This window comes from Dasypus novemcinctus, chromosome 6 (genome assembly GCF_030445035.2).
Source record: "Dasypus novemcinctus isolate mDasNov1 chromosome 6, mDasNov1.1.hap2, whole genome shotgun sequence".
Lineage (NCBI taxonomy): Eukaryota > Metazoa > Chordata > Mammalia > Cingulata > Dasypodidae > Dasypus > Dasypus novemcinctus.
The window spans coordinates 94,819,943-94,830,192 of NC_080678.1; positions in this window are offsets into that span (position 1 = coordinate 94,819,943).

Consider the following 10,250-nt stretch of genomic DNA (forward strand, 5'->3'; position numbering starts at 1 on the left):
TCTCTCTTTATCTTTGATTCTTGTCATTCTAAATAGTAGGTGTCCCAGAGTTGATCTATTCAGATTTATTCTGTTTGGGGTATAATGTACTTCTTGGGTATTGATATCTATGTCCTTCATAAGAGTTGGGAAGTTCTCAGTCATTATTTCCTCAAATATTCTTTCTGTCACTTTTCCATTCTCTTCTCCTTTTGAGACACTAACAATGTGAATATTTGTGTGTTTTGCATTGTTATCCAATTCCCTGAGACTCTGTTTCATTTTTTCCATTCTCTTATCTTTCTATTCTCCTGTCTTTCCCAGTTCAGTAGCTTTGTCTTCAAAATCACTAATTTTGTCTTCAAGCATTTCAAATCAGCTGTTATGTGCCTCTAATATATTTTTCTTATTTTTAATAGATTAAAAAAATTTTAAAGATACATATATCATACAAAATGTTACCTTAAAAAATATAAGAGGATCCCATATACCCCCACTCCCCATACTCCCACTCCTTCCACATCACCAAGTTCTTTCAGCAGCATGGTATATTTGCATTTGATGAATACATTTTGGAGCACTGCTACACAGCATGGATCATAGTTTACCTTGTAGTTTACACTCTCTCCCATTCCATTCAGTGGGTTATGGCAGGATAGATGATACCCTGCATCTTTCCCTGCAATATCATTCAGGACAATTCCAAGTCCTGAAAATGTCCCCATATCACACCTCTTCTTCCCTTTCCCTGCCCTCAGCAACTCCTGTGGCCGCTGTCTCCACATCAGTGATTCAGTTTCTTCTATTGCTAAAGTCACAATAATTCTATAGTAGAATAATAGTAAGTCCACTCTAATGGGCTTACTGTAGATGCTCACTCCACCTCTAACTTGGGAGGGGATTAGATATCACATGGCTGATGGATGGAATTCTCCTGCTTGCAATTGTAGACTCTCTTGGTTCCCTGGTGTGGTGGTTGACCAACCCCACCTCCCTGTTATCCAACATAGGTAAGTCCAACAAAATGGAGAGTAGGTGCTGCAACTCTGCTGAGGCTCGGGGTCTAGCTGGCACACAGTCAGTTCAGAGATTCAACTCTCCCAAGCATACGCCAACCCCAGTGCCAACCACAGGTTCAATAAAAGTGACAGAAGAGGCATGTGTAGAGAGGTCACATCTGAGTCCAACTCCATCACACTCAGGAGCCCAAATTCCAAAGTAGGGCCCACTGGCAAGGCATGAACTCCAGAATCATCTATCATGACCATAGGATCTGGGTGTCTCCATAGTCCTCAGGAGCACCACCACTACTTGGGCTTGTACCTACTTGGTTATCTCTGAGATCCTGCTGAGATGTGCATAAGCACAACCCCTCTGATGACCTCCTGACTCACTTCAAGATCTCCAGCCATATAAACTCATTTGTCTTTACTGTTTCCCCCTTTCATTCAATGTCTTTTTCTAGTTGTATCACCAGCTGGTTTGTGGTAGAAATCCCTGGGTGCCAGGGAGGCTAATCCCCAGGAGTCATGTCCCATGCTGGGGGGAAAGTAATTCATTTACATGCTAAGTAAATGGTTTAGAAAGTGGCCACATTTGAGCAATGTGGAGGATCTCTGGAGGTAACTCATAGGCACCCTGCAGTTGAAGGCCTTGTTGAAATTTCAGACACACAGGCTCTTAAGCATAGTCATCAGTATCATGGGCCCATCACTGGAACATCCTTCTTCACTGGTCTTTGCTTTCCACTTGGGCGATTGTTGCTGCTCCATTGGGAAGTGCAACAGAGTTTCCTGGAATGGGAACTCAGCACTCCCTCAGTTATCATGTGAAACTCTACCCATTATGACAATATCCAATGAACATCTGAACATATCTATATACCCTATATACATGCCCTGGAGAATTCTCTCCCACCCATGCTTCCCCCATCAATGACACCCCACACCAGTGCTCCTCCCCTGCCATAGTTGAACCCCTCTGTGATCTAAAACTTCTTACAAAATGGAGTATAATATATTGCCAAACTCAATTGATAGGAAAATGAAATAGTAATGATAGGTTTAAAGATTAGAAATACAATGCATACTAAATTAGAAAAACTAAAATAAAGTAAAAAATAAATTGAGGTACTAAAAATACCATAATAAATTTTTTGATGTTTTGCCTTTCATCACTGTAATATGTTGCCCTGTATGTATAGGCAAGACCATCAATTGGCAAGACAATCTCTTCCATTTCTTTCTCAGTGTCACATTTCTTTATGTCTTCAAAAAAGTTTTAGATCACAGTAAAGTCACATATAGAATATAGGGGACTCTCATATACCCAACATCAAACCCTTTTCCCACTTCCCCAGCAATGATTTTTTCACATGTGGATGTTACATTTGCTGCAACTGATGTACAGATATTGAAACATAGCTATCAAACATGGTTCCATTATGGTTTACATTATGGTTTACATTTTAGACTACACACTATTATAAATTTTTGGTGAAGTTTAACATGGCCCATATCCATCATTGCAGGATCATGTAGAACACCTCCAATGACCCCCAGTTACCCCCTCTTCAAACTATTCTATTCCTCTCACCCCCTCCCCTCAGGGCACACAGTGAGGGCCATGCTTCACTGCTTGAAGAACAAGATATGATGGTGATGAATGGCAGAATTAAAAAATTTAAAAATGCACTCTTGCCTCTAATATATATTTTAATCTCATCCATCATGTCGTTCATTTCCATAAGATCTGTTGCTTTTCTTTGCAGACTTTCAAATTGTTCTTTATGCTCTCCTAATGTTTTCTTCATATCCATTATTTCTTTAGTAAGATTTTCTTTAAATTATTTGAGGTGATTTAAGGGAGTTGTGTGATTATCACTGATTAATTCTATTAAATCCTGTATCTTTTTAGGATATTTGGCTTGTTCTTTTGTCTGGGCCATCTCCTCCTGTTTCCTAGTATCGCTTGTAATTTTTTGCTGATGTTTAGGCATCTGAATATGTTGGTGTATTTACTCTGATGGCTTATTTTTCTCTCTTGCTTGTTCCCCCCGCCCCCCCCCCCCCCCCCACGCACACGCAGCTATTCTTTGAAATTTGGTTCAACTTATTCTCAGTCTTTAAATATTGCCCCTCTTAAATTTTCAAAATTGAGCCAGGGACCCCCTAGTGGGGTTCAGATATTCTCCCAGGGGTTGAATAGAGAAAGCATGAGCAGTTTTTGTCCATGCAATTTCCAGACCAGCCAGGAGATTGTGCCAGTCAGCACCCCTTTCCACAGAGGTGCCTCCGTCTGGGCTTTCCTGTGTTCCTGTGGTGAATCTCCAGATTGGAGATTCATAGTGGGCTCTGTTGCCCAAATTCACTTAAGAAAGCATGCTGATCTCCCTCTCTTTTCCCTTGAAACAGCTGATAGGGTGGATGATGTCTGTTCCACTTTCAGTCAGCTACAGTGAGACAGGGATTTTACTCCAACCTAATATCTTGGAGGTGGGGTGGGTAGGGGAGCCCTTCCCAGCTGCCACGAGGGCTTGGTAACTCACATTTGTTTTTTCAGTTTCTTCATCTCTCTGTCCCTTGTCCTCCTGGGGGTTGTGTAGCACTGACCTTGGACAGGTTTTTACTTTTTCACCATTGTTTTTTCTGAGAGCATTCAGCTCTGCCTGTCAGTCCATCACCATCTTCCTACCATCACCCTGTATGCAGAATTTTTAATAAGGTTTATTGTAAATATGTGGAAATGAATACAGCTGATGGTAATACATTTTTGTAATTTATAAATGTGATTATAGCTGACAGGGGTATTCTGTGAATGTAATATTTTAATTGAAAGGAAGCTAGATAATAATGTAGGGACTGTAAAGCATAGTGATTTTTGAGATGAATGAAGACAGTGGTTAATAGTATAAGAATGTTCTTCCTGTACAAAGTGTTAGGTATGTGGTGATACATGGGGAAATTACAACTAATGTAATTTATGGATTATAGTTAACAGTAATATTGTAATATTTTTGCAGCAATGGCAAAGAAGATATTATGTTGATTCTAAGGAATAACAATAGGGGAGTATAAGAGGGTATGGGGTTTTACCTTTTGGAGTAATGAAAATGTTCTAAAATTGATTTAGGTGATGACAGCACAACTCTATGATGAATATGAGAACCACTGAGTATACACTTTGAATTGATTGTACAAAGCATGGGACATGAATCCTATATTGGAAGATGGACTGTGGTTAACAAAACAAATATAAGAACATTCCCTCATGAACTATAACAAGTATATAATACTAATACAGGGTGTCATTAACCAGTGGTTTGGGAGAAAATGCACCAAATGTTAAGATATGGGCTATAGTTAGTAGTAATGTTTTGACAATGCTTTTTCATAGTTGTAACAATTATTTCACAACAATGCAAGGTGTTGGTAGTGGGGTAATGTATATATGTATAAATATATGTATATATATATGTGTATATATGTATATAATGTATAAAGTATACTTATACTATACACTTATTGTTTATGGATGTTCATGTATGAATGATAGACTTCAATATTTTAAAAAGTTAAAAGAATGTGTAAAGAAATCCTTGAACTTGAAAATAAAATATATGTAACAAAACTTAAAAATAGGCAACAGACTAGAATAGACATTCCACCAAAGAAAATATACAAATGGCCAAAAAGCACATGAAAAGATCCTCAGCATCATTATCCATTAGGAAAATGCAAATCAAAATCACAATGAGATACCAGAATGACTATTCTTACAAAAAAAGAGCAGAAAATAGAAAATTACAAGTGTTGGAGAGAATGTGGGGGGAAAGGAAGACTCATTAATTGCCAGTGGGAATGTAAAATGTTGCAGCCTCTGTGGAAACCAGTTTAGTGGTTTCTCAATAAGTTAAATATAGAATTACTGTATGTCCTAGCAATCTCTCTAGTAGGTATAAACACAAAAGTATTGAAAGCAGGGACTCAGGTATTTTCCCACTAATGTTCATAGCAGCATTATTCATAATTACCAAAAGATGGAAGCAACTCAACAGATGAATGGATAAACAAAATGTGGAATGAAGTTTTTTTTTTTAAAAGGATCTAAAATTTTTATTCAAATTGTTATGATCATTGAGATTATTTATACTGTACATGACTATAAAACGACCTTTTAATGTGAGAAAGGCTTTTTTTTATTTTGGTTTTGGGGTTTTTTTCTTTGTTTTGTTTTGTTCTTTCTTGACCCCCTACCTCTCCCCTGCCCCAACCTGCTGTTTTTGCTGTCTGTGTCCATTCGCTGTGTGATCTTCTGTATCTAGCTCTCACTTCTTCTCTAGGACTCACCAGGATTTGATCCCGGGGACCTTATGTGGAAAGAGGTTCCCTGTCAATTGCGCCACCTCAGCTCCTGGTCTGCTAAGCTTCACCTGACTCTCCCCTTTCTCTTTTGTTGCATCATTATCATCTTGCCTTTGTGACTCACTTTCACAAGCACTGACTCACTATGTGGGCACTCGGCTTGCCACACAGGCACTGGCTCACCACGCAGGCACCTGGCTTGCCACATGGGCACTGGCTCACCATGCAGGCACTCGGCATGCCGCAACAAGCACTGGCTCACCACGCGAGCACTCGGCTTGCCGCACGGGCACTGGCTCACCACGCGGGCACTCGGCTTGCCGCACGGGCACTGGCTCACCACGCGGGCACTCGGCTTGCCGCACGGGCACTGGCTCACCACGCGGGCACTCGGCTTGCCGCACGGGCACTGGCTCACCACGCGGGCACTCGGCTTGCCGCACGGGCACTGGCTCACCACGCGGGCACTCGGCTTGCCGCACGGGCACTGGCTCACCACGCGGGCACTCGGCTTGCCGCACGGGCACTCACGTGGGCACTTGGTTCACCATGCAGGCACTCTCATGGGCACTTGGCTTGCCATGCAGCACTTGCATGGGTGCTAGGCTCACCACATGGGCACTTGGCTCACTATCCAGGCACCCACATGGGCACTCAGCTCGCCGCACAGGCACTCTTTCTTCTTCTTTTTCACCAGGGTGCTCCAGGGAGCGAACCTGGGACCTCCCATACGGTAGGTGGAGGCTTTATCACTTGAGCCACATCCGCTTCCCTTGAAATGATAGCCCCCATTTCAGTCTTTTAGGAAAACAGATGGCATTACTTATTTTTAAAAGGTGAAGGTTTTCATAGAAGACTTTTCCAGGTTAGAAGATACACTGCCCGGCGCTGCGCCGCCGCCGGCCCCGGGCTCCGCGCGCGCGCTCAGCAGCGCCCGCCGCCTCGGCCGCCGCGCTCCTGCGGCCCCATCCCCACCTCGCCCAGGCACCTCCCGCCTCCCCCGCGCGGCGCTACCGCCGCCGGCCGCCCACGACCGTGGCCCGCTCGGCCGCCGCACCGACCGCGGAATGAAGTTTTGATACATGAACCTTGCCCACATCATTTTGAGTAAATAAGGCAAACAAAAAATGACAAAAATTGTATGAACTCACTGATATTAAAGAATAAGCAAACTCACAGACTCTAGAGTATATTTGCCAGGTGACTGGGCAGGCATGGGATTTAAGGCTTTAAATACATAGAGTTCCTATTTGAAATGAAGCAAATGTTTTGGTAATGGGTGGTGGTGATGTTAGTACATTGTGAACATAATTAGCAGTGAAATCTGAATGTGGTTAAAGGGGGAAATGTTAGGTTGTATATAACGTATTAGAATAAAAGTTTTAAAGATATCCATGGAAATGCACATCAAAACAGTGAACGTAAGTTAAACTATAGTTAATAGTGCAGTTATAAAAAGTGTACTTTCACCTATTTTATCTAATAAATCACACAATTCTATGTGTTAATAGTATAATGGCATATGGGAATCCAGTATTTTATGCATGATTTTTTTGTAAATCCACAACTTCTTTAATTAAAATAAAGTTTTGGTAATGGATGGTGGTGTTGGTGACATAATAATGTGAATGTAATTAGTCAGCACTGAATTGTACACATGATTGTAGTTAAAATGGGAAAATTAGTGTTGTGTACATGTATGCTACCACAATAAAATTTATTTATTTTTCCTTTTTATTTTTTATTTATTTTTGTCTTTATTTTTTTAATATTACATTAAAAAAATATGAGGTCCCCATATATCCCCCACCCACTCACCTCACTCCTCCCCCCATAGCAACAATCCCCTCCATCATCATGAGACATTCATTGCATTTGGTGAATACATTTCTGAGCACTGCTGCACATCATCATCAATGATCCACATTATAGCCACACTCTCCCACGTTCCACCCAGTGGGCCTTGGGAGGACATACAATGTCTGGTAACTGTCCCTGTAGCATCACCCAGGACAACTCCAAGTCCTGAAAATGCCTCCACATCTCATCTCTTCCTCCCATTCCCCTCACCCAGCAGCCACCATGGCCACTTTCTCCACACCAATGCCACATTTTCTTCGATTACTAATCACAACAGTTCATGAATGGAATATCAGTAAGTCCACTCTAGTCCATATTCTATTCCTCCATCCTGTGGACCTTGGAATGGTTGTGTCCACTCCACATCTATATCAAGAGGGGGCTTAGGTTCCACATGGATGCTGGATACCATCTTCCTGCTTTCAGTTGTAGGCACTCTTGGCTCCATGGTGTGGTGGTTGACCTTCTTAAACTCCATGTTAGCTGAGTGGGGTAAGTCCAATAGACCAGAGTGTAGGAGGTGAAGTCTGTTGAGGCTCAGGGCCTGGCTATCATATGGTCAGTCCAGAGATTCAAATCCCCTGGGTATATATTAAACTCCAGCACCAACTACCTCAATAAAATTTAGATACCTCTCCCCCAAAAAGTATCAGTGGCAAAAAACTTGAATAGACATTTCTACAAAGCAGATATACAGATGCCCAATAAGCTCATGGCAAGATGCTCAACTTCTTCAGTCATTAAGGGAATGCAAAGGAAAACTAAAATAAGATACTAGTTCACATTCAGTAAGATGGATATTATCAAAGAAATGGAAATTAACATTAGTTGACAAGAATATATAAACTTTGGAACTCTTGTGGATTGCTATTGGCAATTGAAAATACTGCAGCCAATGTGGAAAACAGTAGTGGTTCTTCAAAAAGTTAAACAGAATTACCATATAATCCAGAAATTCCATTCGTAGATATGTACCTCAAAGAATTTAAAGCAGGGCTTCAGATAATTGTACACCAATGTTAATAGCAGCAGTGTTTACAAGAACCAAAAGGTACAAACAATCCATATGTCTATCAATAGATGGATAAACAAAATGTGGCCTATACATACAATGGAATATTATTCAGTTCTAAAAAGGAATGAACTTCTGATGCATAAGACATGGATGAATCTCGAAAACATTATGTTGATTAAATAAACCTGATTGAAAATGAAAAATAATGTATGATTCTGCTTAAATGAGGTATCTAAAAATGGGTAAGTTCATGGAGACAAAATAGAAAATGAAAAATAATGTATGATTCTGCTTAAATGAGGTATCCAAAAATAGTTAAGTTCATGGAAACCAGGGGGTAGGGAGAGGAGGAATGGGAATTGTTGCTTATAGGGTAGAGAATTTCTTGTTGGGATGATGAAAATATTCCATAAATAGTAGTTATTATGCATTATGAATATACTTAGCACCACTGAATTGTAAACTTAAAAATGGTCAAAATGTTAAATTTTATTTTAGATATATTTTCCCACAATTTTAAAACATTTCCAAAAAAGTTAATGGGTTAAAAAACAATGACTTCTTAATCCTCTTGGGATAGACTGGGTGGTTCTGCTCCACCTGGCACCAGCTGGAGTCTCTCTTTCAGCTAGGTGCATTTTGTGGGACTGAGTTAGAAGATCTAGAAATCGTTATGCATATGTATGACATCATGGGTTTCACCATAGACAGTTTTAATTTCTTCACAACATGGTGGTCTCTGAAAGTATAACTTTTTTCATGATGGTTAGCTTCAAGAGGGAAAGTGGAAACTGTCATATTCAGAAAGGCTAGGCCTGAAACTTTTGCCATATTCTGCTGGCCAAAGCAAGTCTCAAGGCCAGCCTGAATCCAAAATGATGGGGAAAAGAATATACCTCTTGATGAAAAAAGTGCCAGGAGGTAAGTAATTTGATAGTATCCATCTTTGGCTGTCACACTAACCAGACAAGGGCTATATTTATAATTCAGTCTATCAAAGAGATGATATGAGGTTTTGGGAACTGGGGAGTTCACAGATTGGAAAGCTTTTTTTTTCACATAACAAATTTTAATTAATTAATTTTATTTTTTCTTATTTTCATTTAAATGTTACATTAAAAAAGAGGCCTCCATCTAACCCTCAACCCACTCACCTCACCCCTTCCACATCAACAACCTCTTCCATGATCATGGCACATCCACTGCACCTGGCAAATACATTCTGGAGCACCGCGGCACCATATGGACAGTGATCAACATTGTAGTCCACACTCTCCCCCAGTTCACCCAGTGGGCCACAGCAGGACACACAACATTCAGCATCCATCCCTGCAGCACCACCTAGGACAACTCCAAATCCTGAAAATGCCCCCACACCATATCTCTTCTTCCCTCTCCCTACCATCAGCAGCCACCGTGGCCAACCTTATTGGGAGAGTTTTTTTTCTTTTTTTCTTTATTTTTTTAGTATTACACTTAAAAAAATGAGGTCCCCATATACCCCCCACCCCCTCACCTCACTCCTCCCCCCATAACAACAATCTCCTCCATCATTATGAGACATTCATTTCATTTGCTGAATACATCTCTGAGCACTGCTGCACCTCATGGTCAATGGTCCACATCATAGCCCACACTCTCCTACGTTCCACCCAGTGGGCCATGGGAAGACATACAATGTCCGGTAACTGTCCCTGCAGCATCACCAAGGACAACTCCAAGTCCCGAAAACACCTCCACTTCTCATCACTTCCATTCCCTACCCCAGCAGCCACCATATGATAGCCAGGCCCTGAGCCTCAACAGACTTCAGCTCATTGGGAGACTTTTAAAAGCAGGAGTGTTGAGGGATTTTAGTCATAAAAGTGTGGTCATTGGAGTGAGGTTGTAGCTGATCAGAAACTGTTGACTGTTTTTCAGAAATGTGGAGCCATCAGATTGGCTGATCTTCAAAAGCATGCATGTAATATGTTTCTGATTGCTTTTGATATCTCTGATCAATCATTTCTGATTGTTACTAATTCACAGCTTGA